We start from the raw sequence: 17,545 nt of genomic DNA on the forward strand, positions 1-17,545 counted from the left end.
CCGTCTTTCGGAGGAAAAATTCGAAAGAAACGGAAATTTGAGATCCGTGCGCTCGCCTTAGCGCTGTTCGAGATTTCTCGATTCACGCTCCATCGCCTTCGCCTCAATGCCGTCCGTACCAAATACAAATGTTTTTCCTCCTTTCACGCCTTTTATTATCTCCGATGCGATAAGCACGAGCACACGCCGATAAATGCTGGCATTTTAACTCCGCAGCTGTCTCAATATCGGGTTTCTTCATCAATCAATTCAACTTCTAACTCCATTCCGATCCGAGTTAAAGCTCACAGTTTATTATTTTTATTCGCATGATTTTGCCTCAATAAGCGGCATCGGATTCGTTGTATTTCATGATTTAAAATCATTTGGGAAGGTTCGAAAATTGAATTATTCAAATTCGACGATTCCAAAATAAGGTTCGATTCAAAAGGTAAGCGGTGAAAATGCAGTCGAAGGGACGGCCTCATTTGATTAAGTTTTTGGGGCCGAGCTCCCTATTAACTTGTCTGAGGTTTCGGGCCCGAAAATTCAGCTGTGCGAGGCCCGGCGTCGACATCGGTACAACGGTTTTTGAGTCTAAGAGCGTCGAGTTTGCTCGCACTCTTGAAAGTTTCGCAAGCGAGGTTAAGAAAGTAAAGAGGCTCGCGAAATCCGTTTGGCAAAGGGGCCCGAACAGCAAGTCCTTGATTTTGTTAAGTTTTTGTCATATTTTACGATGCAAATAGAAGCTGTGCGTTTGCGAGGAGCCTGCGGTGCTAGTCCCCGTGGGTCCTACTGCGCGAGGGGACCGATGTTTCCTCGTAACGCCACACGCTGAGTGACTTATGACGCCTGATCACGTCAGTGGTTCTCAAGTTCCTTTCGAACTCTTTTGGAGTGAGATTATTTTTGGGTTTCGAATGACAAAAGTACTGCGGCTGGAAATCTCGTGCTGGGAATCGACTTTCAACGGTTTCCTGTACTTTCCTGGCTCTCTTTTCGAGCTCGAGTTCAAATTCGTATTTTCTGGGGTCGGGGAAGAGAAAAAGTGGAGAAAGCAGCGGCGTTATTGGCATTTTTCCCGTGAACGTTTGCAGGCACGATACTTTCTCGTTTATTCGTGATTTCGAGCAAAAATTTCAAGCTCCCGCGAGTGCATCCGGCCTGCCGATCTAGCGTCATCGCGAACCTTCGGGTTTCGGTTCGTTGACGATTCGGAATGAATTGAATCGGCAATAGGTGGCTCATCGTCTGAGCACTTAACCTTACGACAGGCGAACACGCGCGAAGGACTCGAGAGAGTCGTAGCGCACTCGCGGCCAGCAAACGACAGTGCAATTTAATGGGGTGGAATTTAACGGCCTCTTTGCCAACTCCCCTCGAGCAATATCGCTATTTTTCTCCTCCGTCCCCGGCCCATTCTCTCTCTCACTCTCTCTCGTTTCGTTTTGTGCGCCCACCACGCGACGTTTCGGTTTCTACGTCCGATTCCCTCATTTTTTCTTCTTTACATTCGCTTCTCGTATTCCTCTTTGCTCGGGCAAGAACGACGAATGCAAATGTCTCCTTCTTCGAATAATAAATTTGTTCTCTTCCTTTGAGAACTCATTCGTACGCTCGACTCAACAAAATCTTTGCCGAGCTCGCGTTGAGTTTGTCCCTCGGCGATTGACTGCTCCTGGCCATTTCGTTTCCAGGATCTTGCATCGAGTTCTGACACAATCGATTCGGAGCTGCCCCTCGCGGACATTCCGCGTTCGATTATCCTCCTTTCTTGACGCCTTTGCTTTTCACTCGACATTGCTTTCTTCAAATTTCTTCGGATCCGCTCGTCCCCCGAACAAGTCGCTTTTTCTCTCTTTTATTCAAAATATCTTAGAAAATTTCGTACTCTCGAGTTTTAAAACGCGAAAGAAACTGGGAACGCGAGCCACTCGAGGAAACGGCTCGCTCATCGGCCCACTAAAAACTCATATTTACTTCTTTCTCTCGCGCTCGCTTCAAGGACTTCATTCTCGTTCCATCTTTTGGGAGCTCAACTGGCATTCGCCATAACATAAATTAAGATTCGTATCTCGAAATCAAACTCCCTCGTTGGTAGAGTATACGCGTGTTGTTGGTACAGGGGAGAGTCAGGTAGGCGATACGGGTGGAAGGAGCGAGTCGCGGGCTCCGGTTAATCGTTACGGTGAATCGTCGTGCATGCGAGAAGGAGCGAGAGGCAAATTGAAAGAGTCGGAGATAGAAAGCGCTCGCGGTCTCATGCGGATGCATTGGTGCCCGCGATCTTCCTCTCCGTCTATTCTCTTGTTCTCTTCTCCTTCGTCCTCGGTCGCAGTGACTCCTGAACTGGTAACGCAGACTTGAGCATAAATTCAAAATGGATCCTACGACATATTTCGCGGTTACCACCTGCTGTCACGACCGCCTCGGTTCGCTCAATCGTCCGTATTTCATACGGCGGCGCAGAGTTCGCCGCGAGATTTATCAAATTTTCAACAAAAACCTTTCCTCTGCTGCTTTTGCCAGGACACGAATCGCGCGAGCCTCTTTCGAGGCGATTTTCGTGTGTGTGTGTTTTAATAATTATGGCTAAATATGTTTCAGATAAAATTTCATAGCTCCGGGGGAAGGTTATTCGAGGAATTTCGTCTCGAGACACTCTCCACGATTCGAATATACAACTCGGCTCGAATATTATTTGAAATTCATTCTTCCGTGCGAGCGTAATCGTTAATCATAAGCCTCGACGCGACGCAGCCGCTTGAAAGACGACCTCGTGGATTAAGTCTCCGGCACTCCTCCGCGTGTTACTCTCCCTGGCCCATCAGAGCCTTGTTATCGAGGAGCTCTGAGATCGTGGGAAGATTACGACGCGTAAGCCTTCGTTACGGAGCCCAGTTCTCGTGGATGCAGCCGCAGGATTTTTGCTCTCGCTGCGGCCACTCGCAGCGTTGTATTTTTCGAAAGTTTACAAATTTCAAGATTTATTCGAAGGCTTGAGTTGACGCGCGGAGTGCCTCGGATCGTGCCACCGCTTCGAGCGAGTCTCCGCACTTTCAATTCCCGCATTATCCGTTTCCACCTTCGTCACACCTTCGCACGTTCACCGATACTCGGACTTTTATTTTCTCGTGTAAACTGAATCCCTGATGGAAAACCTTCCCCGGGCGCGCCTCGCGTTACGTCCAACATTATGAAGAAATCTCTAAAGCGCACACTCAACGTTAAAGATCCGGAAGCCCACCAGCCCTCGACGCCTAATGGCATGTCCCTCAGGTTCCTTTGCGAGCTGCAGCAGGATGAAAAGAGCGAGATATACGAGCCCGGGAAGGACGCGGAGATGACAATGTTCGTAGTGCCGCGCGGAGCAGGCGAGCCCGGGCTCGCGACAAAAACGTCGGAAGCTCTCCCCGGGAGCGAACACACTTTAGGATATTAAGGCGTGCTCTTACGTCTGTTGAAACTGTTGAAAAAGCGAGTGTCTCGAGGAAACGAGAGGATGATTCCTGGACCGATATCCAGCCGACGGCGGGACATGTTCCCGCCGTCGAGGGTGCTCTTAAAAACGAACCGTCATTCGAGAAACCCGGCGGAGGTGAAGCGCGACGCGTAATTCGCACATGACTGACGACCGCGCGAGAAAGTATCCGGAGGATCGTTGGAGCGAGTCGCAATAAAAGGGAGAGTTTTCATCGAGAGCCGGTTAAGGAGCGACTCCGCGAACTTCAAATTCGCGAGGCGAACATCAATCCCGCGGAGGTTCGTCGCGGGCTCCACCACGTGAAGAAGCGGCGATCGATCAAACTCGGCAGTTTTCCTCGCGTCGCAGCGTCGATCGACCGTGCTCAGCCCGCCCCGCTGATTGAGCCGTACGCGCGAGCTCACCGCAGCGGCGGCGCTAAAACAGTCGCGAATCGTGTGAGCTAGTGCTTTTATTCAATCCGCTCGGATCGCAGGTTAACGCACCACGACACCTCGCCAACTAAACTCTCGCTACGTCGATACGAGAGCGCTCTCGCAATGTCCTCGGCTATTCTCATGCGCCTTCGCTCGCATACAAAAGGCAGATTGGGTTACCGGGCTCGATCCCTCGGAGGCTCGCGAACGCACTTGCGGTTCTTCGCGTTCACACCTCTTCTTTCCTCCGCGCCTCTCTTCCCGCCGAGCTCTGTCGGCAGCCCTCGCGGAGGTTCGACCCCTTCCGCGTATACACTCTTAAATTTCTGTACGGCGCTCCGGAGGTTTTCCAAGCGAGAGCGAACCGTCCGATGAACGTGGAAGAAGGGACGAATTTTGGATCATCGGGGGGCTTTGACTCGTTCGGTAGAAAAGTCAAATGAAAATGGAATTGAGAGTTTGCGAGGCGAACGAAAGTAGGTAAAGTGATCTCAGAGCTGACTGAATTTGGGATTGCGGAGACAAAAGAGCTTCGGAGGTAGGAGCCTTACATCGAAATGTATGCGAGTCATTTGTGGGCTCCGCGTTCAAAGAATACGAGCCAATTTATAAGCAAATGTTCTGCCGATATCGCGCTCGGAAATGCTTGGCGAGGCTAGAACATCGTCATAAATATCGTAATCATGGTCAAACGCATATAAATATCGGTTATGTCTCGAATCGCGACGTTCACGATGCGCACGGGCCATAAAGCAGAGTAGTCCGACGGTAAGTGCTGTCGATGCCGAGCGTTGTGCAGTCTCCGAGGAGCGGGAACGCCAGTTTCGGGATATTTTCTCGTGTACGCGAGGCCGCTCGTCTTTTCTATACTTGCGAGAGAAAAAAGAAGATCGGGACGATGGGCAAAGTGAAATGGCGCGTGCCCAGAAGATTTCACGCCGCGTTAGTCACGGCCCTTTCGTTTCGTCTTTTTCGTCCTATCTTCGGTACAACGACCTTCGCCCCGTTCCCCAGGTATTCATGCGCCCGATTCCTCCGCACGTCTCCTCGCCTTTTTCCACATCTTTCAACGATCTTCCAACTTTTCCTCAAACTCTGAATCCTCGCGGAATGTCCCAACAGCAGGGAGAGCCGCGACGAGGCTTTCGACGCGAAGAAATAACGAACACGTCCGAGCTCCGGACCTACTTCAACCGGAAGCCCCGAGCCTCTTAGCCCAGTAATACAAAACAACGCTTCTCGCCCCCCTCGTAACGAGAAGCGAGACTAAAAAGAGTGACGAAAGAAAGGAATAAAAATATGGAGAAAACATCTCCGCGCGAGGCGTGACCAGACACCGGCTACGCGTGCACCAACGTTTATTCTTATTTCACTGACGTTTTTCACGTCTGTTATTTATCGCGTTGCGTGAGCTGTGCTAAACAATATGACGGGCTGAAGGAACAGGAGAGTCCCTCCCGCGTGAGGCAGCCCGCGCGACAAGCATATAAAATATGTCGCGTCAATTTATCCTCGGTTACGACGATACTCATCGCTGCTACGTGCCTCCCGCCGCTGTTTTTGACGCAAGCTTTTCCCGTACGAATCGTATACAAAACGCGACTCCGAAATCGACTCTTTCGATTCTCTCTCCTTCGCTCTGGCTCTGCTGCTATTTTATTGCTGGCCCATAAAACGCGCTCTACGTTCGAGATTACAGAATTTTCAGTTTTCCCGTTACTTTGTTCCTCGACTTTTTCATTTCTGATTGAGTTTTCTGGCTTTGTTTGCCAGCCATTGGAACTCTGAACTTTGGATGATCCAATTTCCGAGATTTTTCAATCATTTTTACTCTCCCTACGACCATTTTATCGTCGCTATTGGCCGAACGGTTATTTTGTTTTTTGAGAATTGTGGATGTTGCGCACGAAAAGCTTCGCGGAGACCGCGAGCGAATACTAAAGTAGTGGGATATGGGCCTCGAGTGTTCGTCCTCCTTTCCGAGATCGCCGTGAGAAAAAAGGTAAAAAGTCGATGTCGACTCTCGCGACGATACGACGGCATTTGCATAAAAATACACAAAGTAGTGATCGTTGTTTCCTTTCACACTGTAAACTCATTTTTTAGCACTAAAACGAGAGAATTTATTCGACTCGACGGAGCGTTTATTCGTGTTTGTAAAATGACTTATTTATTATTTTTTTTTATTTTTTTTATTGTGAAACTGCACGGAGAATAATCGAGTTGTGTGCTGGCTTCGAGATAGCTGCGGAACTTCGATCCAGGAAATATTCGAGTTTCTAGTCAAAAGATCGACCTTCTGCCACCATTTTGAAATTGGGTGGCATCCGAATTTGCATAAAACTGTACAAAGGCCCAGACACACTGGGATGAATCATAGAAGGATCATTATTTTCATTGAAAGTCTCAAACGACGCACGCTCGTCGTTTCCAATGTAAAGCGCTCGCGCCTCGCGTACACGCTCTTCACGTTCAACGACTCGCTGCTGAGCGTCGTCTCTCCTGTCTCCACTAAAGTGCGTAGACGAATGCCCAGTAGTTCAGACGTGTGACGCGAAAAAAAGAAAAAAAAAACACAGAGACACACTCTCAAAAGGATTTCTCTTTATGCATTAAAAAGTACAAAGACGCGGATGGAATTTCAATGGCATTTCAAAAAATGATCGAAAACAATTGTCTGCCAAAGGAAAAGCCATTAGAATTGAAATTTTCAGATTTTAAGCTTGAACAAAGTTCGTTCGCATTCGCATTTGTGCAAACATTGTTGGATAACGAAACGTGAAAATTGGAACAACGACATCGCTCGAAGCTTCGATTTTTCGTACTTGTATAATATCGCCGAGTTTCGCGTCGATAATAATTAATACAAAGTCCAATATGTTCTCCGTTTACTTTTGTTCGAAATAACTTTTCCGTGGAATTTAAGCCGGAAGATCCGTCGCTGAATATCGATTTTTGTGGACGAGTGTACCGCGGGCACGGTGCATGTGGGCATATAAAAACCTACGCTCCGTAGAGCACAAATTTGTTTTATTGTACGTGTCAGGGTTTGGGTAGAGCTGCGAAACGCGTACGCACACGCCATCGCGTGTGTGTGTGTGTGTGCGCGCACGCGGAAGGGGAGGGGGAAAAATATTGAAAAATATTCAAATATAGGGGCGCGGTGGATACGGCCGAAGCCAAAGGGAAATTGAAAATGCTCTCGGCGCAAAGTTGCCTTCCGATAAACCGCCCACACGCGGAATATCGGAGCCGAAACTTTCGGCGGATGAATATAAAATTATTTGATGAAATTAAAGGGAGTTAAAAAAGTTTCGAAAATTTCGACACTCCGGAGGTCTCGCGAGCACTCAAAAACTTGGGGTTCTTCGAACCCCTGCCGATTTCATCGCATCAGATCGTGGAAAATTTGTCGTCCTCTCGGGCCACGCACGATCCGAGCAAGAGCAGACGTGGCTGCTGTATCGAGTGATTAAATGCAGGTGAATAGATCAAAGGATCGCGCGTGGCTGCGAGGCAGCCGAGTCCGTTGCTGTCAGACTGTTCTCGTGGGGCGCCTGAATTACGATTGCGTTACATGCGAACCGATCGCACACACGTTACCGACCGCCAGTTATGCAGATGCCTGCCACGCCCTCTGGCGGAGGCGTCATCAACGAGCCGGTTCCAGGGGGAAACGGAATGCACGAGCTTTCGATCGCAGAAATAACCCACTCGGTTATGGCAGATATTCATTGCATTTTTATGCATCCCCAGGTTATTTCTTTGATGATTCGTTCGATCGCACTGGGAAGGCAAACGGCCGCGAAATGATATTGAGCTGAATGCGAGCCCGCGGGGGCTTGACTTTTCGCATTTCGAGCAAGCGAGAACCTCCCTCGATGAATATTCTCCAACTTCCTACTTCGCGTAATAGAAAATTAGTTATTTCTTATTTCGGATTCCAGCGACTCGAGCCAGCTATTAAGTAAGGAACTTTGAACTTTAGCCCGAGTCATGCTCTCCGCGACGTCGCATGCTCGGAGGTTGTAACTCAAACGCGCATAGGGGTCGTTACCTCGCCCCTGACCCATCGCTCTTCACCCCACGCACGACCGTGAATGCGAGACTGCTCTATCGGGTGCAATATTCTCTGGCTGCATTTCCTCGTTCGTGCAATAAATGGCCTCACGACGCGAACGCACTTGCTTCCGTTTCACCACGTACGCGATTGATGATTAATATTCTAAAAGTATTCAATTTATACGCGGTGGCTCGAAAGTGCCCTTGCGAATGCACGGATTTGAATAAACTCGGACCGCACCGCGATGAGTGTTCGGGGCGACGTTTTTTTTCCACGACGATTCGATTTATCACACTTTTCTCCTTTCGCGGAAGAACAAAAATCCTAACGAGTGGAAACCCACTGTCAGGTTGTAAGTTAACCGTCTTTCCGAATCGGCAAATTATTCGATATTTCTATATTTCTAGCTTTTCGACGGGAGCCACAGAAAAATTCTTTCCTCGCGAATGGGCTGCTGAGTTTCAAAGGGAGGAAAAAAGGTTATTCCGAATCTCTCGTGCAATGGCGCAGTTGGTTTTATTGACGCCCGAGGGGCATCCATGGATCGACAGTTTTTTCAATAGCACGTAGGAAATGGCGTCTCGCTCGCTGTGTGTCGCCCCCTCGCCCCTGTCTCCGAGTCCCTCAAATGAAATGCGAAAGTAATTTTCGGACGTGGTCCGATTCGCTCGAGCTTTTCCAATCTCCTATGTTTTCTCACGGATACGTGAGTTGGATTGGTTTTCTCACTTTTTTTTTCTTCATCCCAACAGAAGGAGGATGCGGGCTTTTATAAACTTTATTTATTATTATTATTATTATTATTCATCGATTTCCTCGGAATTTATTTTATTTTTCACGAAACGAGACACTTTTCAACACTTTTTGTGCTTTCTATTTTGCGATCCCGCGTTTTATCTTTCCTCGCGAACATGCACAGGCTTTTCCGCATCCGTTGAAAGGTGCCGCATCGCAAAGAAACTTCGTTTAAACCTCCTTTTACCTTGTGCAACGAAGAAAATTCCGTTGGTAGATTTACCAAAGAGCGAAGCACAATTTCAAACGTTTGTGAATTTAACCCCTTGGCTGCCCCCCCCCCACCCGACGGCTCCTCCGCGGCTCGTCGAGAGGAAACTCACTCAAACCTTTAGCACGAACTTTGAGGTTTTTTCTAGCTTCAGGATTCGCCGCATCCTCAAGAAGGTTAATCGAAAACCACAAGGAACCGTGCTGGGGCGAAGGACGAGGGGAGGGGGGAGATGCGACTGCATGCGAAGCCAAAGGGCAACGGTGGAAAAAGCATCATTCCGTATGCACGGCTGCGCAACTAAAACGTTCTTGACGGCCATTTTGAACGTTTTGAAATCTTCGAGTTCACCGGTTTGGTGGCTCTTTGCTCCCGGAATTTCGCAACGAAATCTCAGCCCCCCCCCCCCCCCCCTGCTGCTGCTGCTGCTCACACCGCAACATTTTTTATTCCGTGTTACATCCTCGCTCGCGTACGAGCTTCTGCAAGTGAAGCGTGAAATTGCCATTCGAAATCGTGTTTCCTGATCGACGTGTCGAAAACGCACTTTCGGGCTCCCTCTCCCCTTTTCTCTCGTATTCCCATTCACCCCTTCGCCATTTTATATTCCCATTTTCATTCGGTTAGTTCCCAAATTGGTTCGGCGGTGTGAGCAAAAGGTTTAAAACTTGGGCGATTTGGCCTCTCGATAAATTTCTCAAATTTTCGAGCTCGTAGGAAAATTTTGAAGAAAATTCTACTCTCGGGCTTGAAAATGTGGTTTGGGAATGGCTTTCGAACCATCCCGAGACCCTCCGTCATTATGGAAAAGGTATAAACGATTCTCAGTAATCTCGGAGGCAGAAGGAAGCAGAGAAAAAATAAGATATTCGTAGGGTTGACAAATTCGGACAAATTTGCGTTTGGTTTTCTTACCTTGAAGTCGCAATCGACTCGTCGATCCCTACCGATCTCTCGTCAACACTCGTCGCTCCTCGTGTTTTGATACTCAACAGTCAATGTCATCGAATCGAGGAACAAAATTGAAGCTCAGAGTCGAAAATAAGCGATTTGCTTGCCAACAATTCTCACTAGACGCGGACACAATTGCACTCTGAGTCTCGCATAACGAAACTCGGATTCGGAAGCACTTTCCTGGATGGAAGCCCGGCACGCACTCAAAGCCGATGGTCCCAACAGGTGAAGGCGGTCTACCGATTTGAAAAGAAAATAAAAGAAAAATTAAATGCAGCAGATTCGAAGTGAAAAGTCTCCAGGAAATGTTTAGCGAAAAAAATGGTTGTTTGTGAATTTGATCGCATTTGTTTCGTCGAATTTAATCGGTGGATTGCTTTTGGTATGAGAAACTTCCAAATTCGCTCGTTATCGCGTCGGTCTTTCGCGGTCGTTGGATCCGTGATAAATGCACGCGTATCTACACAGCTTCTCGCTTTTATCGAGAAGCATCGTGTACATTGCGCGCGCCCGAAACCCCCGCGCTCGTCAACATGCGTGTGCGCGCTTCCTAATCTTCTGATTCGCGCATCCGAACGTAAGATTCCTCGCGTATGGGCTCCAATTAATTCGTGATTGGATTTGAGCCTCCTCAACTGATCCCCACGGCTGTGCCCCGAGGATTGAACTTTGTTCGCCTCACCAGCAAGAATAATGGAACCCTCTGGAAACCAAGAATCGCCGAGCAACGGAACTCAATTTTCGAGCTTCTTTCGATTCGAGATTTTCACCGATCTTGTCAACGTGTTTCGTGCGCGAGCAACGAAATTTTCCAAAAATTCACGAAATTCACGTTGAATTATTCGAATCTTTGTTAATTTCCAATCGTTTCAATAATTCTTTCTCTTTCAACATACGAAAAATGTTTTCCTCCTAGTGTTTTTTTGATTATCTCGAGATAAATGTGTAGGAAAACCAGTCTAGCAAGGTGGATTTATGTTTCATAAAAAAGCTTCATTGTTTTGATAGTTTGAAATTTATTTGACGGGATAAAACACATTCGCCGACTTTTCATCCGCCGAATGCGGTCTTTTCGAGCTCGTTTCCAGATAGTGGGGAGTTTGATAATGCCGACAGTGTCGGGAACACGCCTCGTGCCTTAATAACGTGTATACACAAAAATACTGGGGCAAATGTTTGCGATGGCGATTAGATGTGGGAGTGAATGTGTGTTTTTCTCTCTTTCTCTCTGGTTGTTTTTTTTTCCTCAAGATTTGCTTCTTGAATTAGTATGGACAAAGTGCCGCTCTCTCTCACCGCTTATATTATCGTTCTCGATTAACGATGCCGCTCGTGCGTCTCTTGCCGCCTCTTCCACGGCTAATTTGCTCCTTCATTAATTATTCCCGTACCGCGCGCGCCTCGTGGTGGAACAAACGACCGAGAGATTGCCTGTACAAGATTTCCGAGCCGATATGAAACTTGTATCTTGTTAATACATCCTTATAAATTATATCAATGATTCTAAATATTATTTTAAATCCTCAAACTTTGAATAAAACTCTCTTGATTTTTTTTTCTCCATAGAAACGAATCAGTTTCAATTTTCCATCCTTCGCAGTATATCAATTATCAAAATATTCATGAAAACACGATATTCTGCTGTTGTTTTCAAAATTATTCCCAGTTTGAAATGTCGAGTGATGATTTTATCTTGGATTCACAGCTCTCCAAGTTTTCGCATTATCCAATTCCACACGAATAATAATTCTCTATGAATTATACTTTTAATGCGCGTCCTCGACAATTATACAGAGGATTTTATCGCCGGTGCTCAGCTCTCGAATATCTCGCATGATTGAATCTCTTCTCGCTTGATTACATGATTTCCTGAAAATTCCAATTGATGTACATCAATTCGCAAGTTACAGGGGTCTGCTGGTCGTCGTCGAGCGTGGCGATTTCGATAACGAAAATTGTTCGACGACTCCTGGCGAGGGGGATCGATTATAGCGACGAATGTAAACACCTTTTTGTAATCGCATGTCCATCGGTACAGGAACTCATGAAAAACGGGCCTCACGATCATGTTCTGCAAAGTGTGATCGCAGTTTTAATGAGACGAAAGTCTGGCGATCGACGTTTCGGCTGCTCAGGAAAAGGGAAAGGGAGAGGGACAGAGAGAGAAGCAGAGTCACGTGGCCCGGTGCTGGGCTATCTATCCGGCGGCGAGTCAGAATTGTCTACTATATTACCGGGACTAATGGTAATGACGATCGTAACTCTTGACGATAGGAGCTGCAGCGATCGTGAGTCAAGCATGGCTTGGTACAGGAAGCACACACCGGCGGGGCACGTACATAGTTTTGCTCTCCGGTTTCTCGGCGAGAAAAACTTGCGCGGGCCAAACTTGAGAAAGCGGAGGCTTTTCCGAGGTCGGTATTCGAGAGATACCGGGTGAATTACGGCCCGCCGCCTCTTCCCGACAAAAGTGTACACCGCGAGCAGCAGCCTCAACTACAATTTCAGAGAAAAGTCGAACGAACCTCGGCTTGCATGGATTCGCGGATCCTCGATTCTCGTTGAGCAAGTTTCCTCGGGGTGAAAACCCCTCCGGAAAGTCTCCTCTTTCCGGTGTCGAATACTTTTTCAAATTCTTCGTTTCCAGGCCGAATAAACCGATCGGAGAACCGAAAGTCGCAGTGACCCCAAAAGATGTTATTCCAAGGAAAAATTAGTAAGTAGAAAAAAAATGATCGAAATCGAGTCGTCTTGGAAAAGGTGAGAAGAAAAAATGTTTGATTGTGTGAAAAAAGATGAAACGGTGGCTCATCCCCAGAAGGAGCTCAACTTCCGTTGTTATCAGCGCGTATACTCGGCGAATCACGCTTTTCATCCCGAGGAGTTTTACCGACCAGCATGTTGGCAGCGCGTTAGCTGGATCAGCTCGCGGCCCTGGGTCGCTGTCCCCCGACCCACGAATGCGCGGATGTGTGTACCCTCAGAATTGCCGGGACATAAAAGGCTGGAGAACTTTGCCGCCGCGCGCGGAGTAGAATAAAGAGATTCCTATTGGTGTAACAACTGCGTGCGCGGCGGTGAGTCTCGAGAGCGAGAGAAAAACGTTTATGCGGCGAAGAAGCGAGACGAGGAGGAGGCAAAGCTGCAAAAAGCCCAATACACGAGTTTACAATGGAGTTAGATAGCGACTGCGTTCGCCGATGACAATGCCTCCTGCTCCCTCTGAACGTGTAAATTTCGAGTTGTATAAGTGCGTTGGTGCGCGGTTTGAAGCGTTCCAAGGCGCCCACGGGCTGTTGAGAGCAGATGCATCGGAATCCAGTCGGAGTTTCCTCGAGCGGGAAACTCGCGACTGTCGTTTCGAGGCTAGTCGCAACGTTGCTCTATTGTGTGCCAGGGATCGGGGGGTTCCCTGATCTAATTAGCACCGGCGGTTGAGATGACGGCTTTATTCGGTGCGGTGGATTAGTCCTCGGAGCGGTGATGATTCTCCACCTGCCGGATGAGCGTCGAGGACAAACTGCCGGAAAAAATATGTATCGACCCGGATGGAGCGGGGGCCTTGAATTCTTGGACTCCTTTCTGGCTGGACGCAGAGCTCGGTGGTCGACGTACCTTAACAGATGTTCAAACTTTCATCCGGAAAGCTTTTTAACGACTCGAGTATCGGACGACAATCGAAGGGACCCTGGCTGACCCTAATTACGCAAGTAAAACGTTCTAGCCCTGCGCACGAGCCCTGAAGCACTCTCTTCGAGGTTGTAATTGCCTTCCTCGCAATTCGAGTATTATCATGTCAAAATCACAAAGATAAAGTAGTTTTTACAACACAGCGCGGTGGAACCTCGAGGTACTCTCTTGTAATCCACTCAATTATTATTACCTGCATCTCGAAAAAACAAGGCAACCTTTGTGGGCTTGAGTACATACTTGTCGAGTATGACAGCATCGTGAAATACAGCTTTGATCATCGCGATTGTTTTTCTTTTTTGCTCACATGCGGACGAGGGTGCTTCACACACTCTTGTCCTTCGGGTCATCCTTCACTCGTTAATCGCCGATCCGTAAAATTTTGTATGATACCTCAGCAAGCTCGACCGCGAAATCACAAATTCTAAGAGAAGAACGAAACTCATCTGACAATCTAATAAGCTCTCTTGTACGAAACCCTTGAAAATGTCAAAGCGAAATTTTTGAATGAAGCACTCGAGTTTCGTCTCCGGAGTGATTCTTCAAGCGTGGCTTTCTCAAAGTACGCCATCTCCAGTGTGCGGAGTGTGGACTAAAAAAATGAAATGAGCGCATCGTCAATGGTTCTTGCGCATCGAAGTTTATTGGAGCGGCTCGATTTCCCTTATAGGCCCGGTGTCGTTTCTGCACTTGGCTCTGCTTCCACTTTAGCCGCAACTTCGATTCAACGATTTCGAGCATCGTCGTCGATGGCACTTCGAAATCCACTATTCCTAGACGACGAGAGATCAAAGTCAGTCGCCAAATCGCTCGGTGCCCCGCGCCGTTTTATTGGTTTAGCCCCCCGTTGATAATCCTGCTCTCGGTAACTGGTCGATCGACGCCCCGTGCAATATCAACGCGTTAGTAAACGCGAAGCAGAGTCAACCAGTTTAGATTGCTGTCCGTAAGTTTGTTCGAAACAGCACACCGTCCGCTTGCTTCGCTGAATCATTAGCTGCTGCCGGCTCCTTCGACAATTTCAAATAAACTGGAATAATGTTGACCGGAGCTGAAGCTCGACAGACCGTGGCAAGTACGTTCGGCTCGCATGTCGCCGAGTCGGTAGCATTGTAACGTTATCAGAAGTGCGATTCGAATGTGCAGTCTTGGTGAGAGAGAGAGAGAGAGAGAGACGGGAAGCGGAGTGTGTGTACGAAAGCATGCAGTGGTGCGAGGTTGTTTCTAGAGGAAATGGAAAGCGTACGGTTGAGACGAGAATGTTTGAGTTTCGGTGCTCCGAGGTGGGTAATCAAAGGATACATGCGCATTGGTGGGTGCTCGCGATAAGAGCCCCGAGCTGGGTTGGTGTGGGTGCGCGAGGAGGGGAGCAATGCAGAGCCGAAGGCGAGCACGAGCGCCACGGGCACTCGAGGAAACACGCGTACCCAGGCGCCTTGCCGAACAATTGTTTCGAGACTTTGAAGTTTGCCGTGGTGCGGAGCCGCGCGGCGAGCGTAGCGTGCACCCCAACCTGTAACGGGAGGGAGGGCTGGCGGTATCAACAAAACCGGGAAGAGCGATTCTCGAAATATTCGGGGAAGGGGCAAGAAGAGCTTCTCGCGGCGCGGTGCTTGAATCGCGGCGAGGCGACAGAGGGAACACGATGACGGTGTCGGATCTAGCAGGCGGAACGAGTCTCTCGGATGCTCGAAATAAGAGAAGCTTTTTGGCAAGGATTTTTATAAAAATGATCTCGGGAGCGACGATCGCATCGGAACCTACAAACCGGCGTGTTGGGACACAGTGAACGATTACGACGACTCCCGCTGCGGGAGCAGTGCGCGGGGGTTGATGTGCGGCGTAACGCAAATAACGATGGAGTCTGCTCGGTGGTGCGAGACTCGAATTTCGGACAGCTCGACGGCGATAATCGTCGTCGAGCTCGGACGACCTCTGCGTACTTGTACTCGTGAATCGGAGACGCAGCTCGAGGAGCGAGAGGCTCGTATAAAGTGGCGGCGCGCAATGCGCCCTCGCGCAAGCACTTGCTTTGCTTTTTTGTTTTTATCTCCAGCATCTCGAGGCAGGCTATGATCTTGCAGAGCTAATAAACCGAAAAGAAATGCGAGCTTCTCGCTTTAGCTCTCTCGGAGCAAGTGGATCACACATATGAGCATATCCCGGGAGCTTTTTAGCCCGGTTGACTCGCTGCAGGTTGGCTTGTACTCGACTTTGGTCGTTGCACTCGCCGAACGTCGTCTTCCTTCCTCGCCTCGCACCCGGAGCGCTGCGCTTCCATTCTTTAGCCCCACGGCCGCGTGCTATTGCCACGCCTTTGGCTCGGCGAGCGATTCGCCGCGTACGCAGAAAGCATCCCGAGCCAAAGTACTCCGGGGGCCACTCGTTGTACTCTATCCAGCAACAGCGCGGGCTAAGAGACAGAGGGGAGCTGGTACGTATATGCGGCGAGGCCCGAAGAACGGTCGAGTGTAGCTTTGACGACGCCGAGTAGCGTATATACGAACCGGGTAATTAGTTCGTATTATGCTTTGTGACATCGACGAGCTGTTCTCTGTAGTACGCTCTCTCTTCGGGGTACGTTGGCTCGTACTTGGGCTCGAGGGTGGTCTATGAGAGAGCCCATTTGGGTTTTGCTCGAGTGAGTTTCCCTCGTATGCTAAAGACTGAGGTGGCTCGATCAGTGGCCCAACAGGGAGGGAGGAGCGGGAGGGGGGGGGGCGGCGGCTACATTTTTCATAACGCCCAACGCGACCCCTCTCATCCTCTAGCTTCCTTATTTGGGGCAGTCTCACTGGATATCAGTCGACCTTTCCGCATTTTCGCGTCGATTAATGTTCGTCGTATATGCATCATAAGATGAATATGCGAGTATACACGAAGGCTCCGTCATCACGAGAAGTTGAAGACCGAGGCCCTTTCGGCCTTTGCTGTCGGCTATAGTTTATGCGAAGAGAGAATAAACATCCCTTGATGTTTTCCTCTGGCGCAGTCTCTGGTGACTATACACGGCGTCGCGGAGTCGCGTTTTGCCTCTGACTTTTTCCGGGCTTCAGAAAACTTTGAATCGCTCATACCCTCGCTTTTTCAACTTCTTTCTTTATTCCAGGCTACCTCGGCTTTTCGTGCGCCAAGCAAGCCTCCCCTCCTCGAATGAGATAGAAAAGTAGACACGAACGCGGCGGAGAGAGCGCGAGCGCCTCGCATATGTTGTTCGCTCTCTGAAGCTTTGGGCACACACCGCACAGGCTTGAGCCTTACACGAGAACTTTGTGTACCCACTTTTACCGATGACAACGAATGTCCTGCTCCTCTAGCACCGTCCCGGAGCGAGTTTACGCATTGAGGGCAAGCTTCGCGGCGCTGAGGACCCGCGACATCGTGCCAACTTCGGATACCAGTGTCAGATTAGTTTTTACCCGAAAAAATAAAGACAATGGCTTTCCCTACATTAGCAGAGCCCCCGCGGATTATATAACTCGAGGAAAGTTCACCACCGCCCCCGAGTTTCACCGACGCGAAGCGCGCTAGGGTGCAAAAGCCAACGCGGCGCCATGATCGCTTCCATACACCCGCGCTACAGCCTGCCAGACTTTTATGCCCTTCTTTTTTCGCCTTCTCGCGTCCTTTAACCCCTTTCCTTCCATCCTCCTTCTCCCTCGTTCTGTCGCTTTTCCATCCCGTCGCTTTTACGCAGCTTCTTCTTCTGTAGCAGCAGGCCTGGCGCAGCATACATCGCTCCGCTTTTGCATCTCGCAGCACAACCAGGGCTGAGGCTCGGTGGGCTGGGGCGCTGAGGGAACCGAGCACCGAGAGAGAGAGAGAGAGAGAGAGAGAGAGAGCCTCGCGGGCTCTTTCTCACGCACCCACACGCAGCCTGCCGTCGGCACGTTGATGAATTCTTTGATCCGCACTGTAATTAGTTGGTAGAAGAAGAGAGACCCGGAGCAGCC

The 17,545-nt window shown here is 49.1% G+C and overlaps 1 protein-coding gene across 2 annotated transcripts in view; it reads right to left on the reverse strand.

Moving 5' to 3' along the window:
• fz2 (frizzled 2) overlaps positions 1-17,545 on the reverse strand; it is a 72,394-nt gene that overhangs the window by 39,230 nt on the left and 15,619 nt on the right. The window contains exon 2 of one of the 2 annotated variants that reach the window (XM_043428542.1): positions 9,864-10,138. The exons of the other annotated variant lie outside the window; for it this stretch is intronic. The gene's annotated coding sequence lies outside the window, so the exon portion shown is untranslated. The remainder of the gene's footprint in view (positions 1-9,863; positions 10,139-17,545) is intronic. 2 annotated transcript variants of the gene reach the window in all.

This window comes from Venturia canescens, chromosome 9, assembly GCF_019457755.1.
Source record: "Venturia canescens isolate UGA chromosome 9, ASM1945775v1, whole genome shotgun sequence".
NCBI classification, from domain to species: domain Eukaryota; kingdom Metazoa; phylum Arthropoda; class Insecta; order Hymenoptera; family Ichneumonidae; genus Venturia; species Venturia canescens.